A 2,423-nucleotide genomic window follows, 5' to 3' on the forward strand; every position below is an offset into this window, starting at 1 on the left:
TCCGTTTTATGAATGAGAATCTCTCTCTATGCAGAAGGATGAGTGAATGGGGCAGAAGATAGATTGACAGACGGGCCCCTCAGGCACTCTTCCTCCCTCCCTTCCCCTATAAACTATCACCCAATCACAGCCGGGCAGGGTGACTCATGCAGCGCGCACACACACACACACACACACACACACAGGCAGAGCCAACACAGTATAGGCTACTAGGCGAAAGCTCTGTTTCTATACTCTATCATCAAATGCTTTCTCAGTACTTCAGAGATGCTGTTCTGCACTATGAGATGAATGAATTATTTAGCTTGCCTTGACCCATAAATAAGTGACCCATCTTAAAGCTATTCAGAATACTGCTTAAGTGCTTATTGATGACTATATACATTGGACAAGACATTATGGACTATAGACATTTTATTTGTGTAGGCCACCTATGTGATATTCAAATGTCCTGCATAAGAGGAAGGGGACGGAGATATTTGCATTTCCGTATGACATGATCCCAATCAGCGCAAACTGCTAAGCACCCACTGAAGAGTACGGTATGCAGTTGCTGCACGCTTAAGAACATGTAGGCGACGTATATTCCCTCTTTGCAACACTAAGTAGGCGGATAGACATTTTAGCAACATACATTTTAATAATATATATAGTAGTCGAAATTCGGAGCTACAGTAGGTCTGTCACAATTATTACATAATCGCAATTATTTGAGATAATTGCAATTATTTTGCATTTAATCGTCATAATCGTTCCCCTGTTGAAAAATGTTCATACATTTTCAAACGTTTGCCAAGAATAGCAGAAATAGCTGATCTACAAGCTTACAACACGTGTTGTAAGCTTGTAGATCAGCTATTTTTACATTTTCTTGAAAGCGTAGGCCTATTACTAAATGTGTCAGTAGTTTCTTTGTATATTTAAGTTATTTGTCATATCTGACCTGTGCCATTTGTGATTATGAAGCCTAAATACCAAACAGAACATACTGTATTCATACAGTACGTTCCAATGTTCAATGCCAAAAACACAATTAACTTCTTAATCGCAATTATTTGTGTGACAATTAACCGTCAAGTTAAATGTGTAATGGTGACAAAGCCCTATTCAGAGCTAGAAACCACTGGATGCCTGCGGTGGCTCAGCTCGTTAGTGCACAGATCATTAGGACCAGGTTCCAATCTGACCAGTCATGCCTCTCTCCTCTTCTCTCTCTGCCATTAGTTCCTGTCTCCAGTCTAGTCTATATAATATTGATATGACCCAACTAAAATAAAGCATAAAAATGGCAAAAGCAGTGGTGTAAAGTAACTAAGTACATTTTCTCAAGTACCGTACTTAAGTGCAATTTTGAGGTACTTTTACTTTACTGGAGTATTTCCAATTGTCTATACTTTTACTCCACTACATCTCAGAGGCAAATATTATACTTTTACTCCACTACAATTATTTGGAAACTTTAGTTACTAGTTACTTTTCAGATACAAATTATATTATAAAACATACATTAACCACTTTAGCCCTATTTTATACCAAGGCTATTTGAAAATAGCAGATCTACAAGCTCACAACGCATCTGTAGATCTGCTATTTTCAAACATTTTAGTACTTTTACTTTTGGTACTTTAAGTACATTTTGATATCAATACTTTTGTACTTTTACTCAAGTAAATTTTGAATTCCAGACTTTTACTTCTAACAGAGTACTTCTACATTGCAGTGTTGATACTTTTACTTAAGTAAAACATTTGAGTACTTTTTCCACCAACCTGTTCTCATATTAAAGGTAGGATAAGTGATATAAATAATATAAGTACAAACAAAACGTTTCTTTTTGGTTTGTTTAAAGGTTAAAGCAGTATATTCTGATAGTAATAATATTGCTATGGAGTGTTCGTTCAGTAACAGGGGTCGCCCCGTCTCCCAGCCCTTTAAAAATCAGAAAATACACTATTTTATAGTGTTCCAATTGTGTCTTCTCCCTTCTTTGTGTCATCACTTACAATTTCACTTGTTTAATCTGTATCCTGTGAGTGCTCTCTCCTGATAGGATCAAATTGGTATTCCAACCTAAAAGTGCATTTTCTGTTTACAGGGAGACCCCTGTTACTGAACTAACACTCTAGTCTATAGCAATGAGTACGATCATAATATAGAGCTATTTAACACTTATTTTAACAAAGCAATATCAATATCAAAGCAATATCACTTACCCTCCCAGTTGAAACCATATATGTATAGAAGATGGATGTTCATACAGTATGTGAGCTTACTAGGAAACCAATAATATGAATGTTTCAGACTTATATAACAGCTTACAGTACATAAAATCTACATAGTGTGTCTCCTCCTAGTGGAGGAGTAGTATAACTGCACTCAGAGTGCACGTCTCCAAAATGAGGTGACGAGACAGCGGTCAAAAA

This window comes from Gymnoscopelus braueri (assembly GCF_963280865.1).
Source record: "Gymnoscopelus braueri genome assembly, chromosome: 1".
Classification (NCBI taxonomy): domain Eukaryota; kingdom Metazoa; phylum Chordata; class Actinopteri; order Myctophiformes; family Myctophidae; genus Gymnoscopelus; species Gymnoscopelus braueri.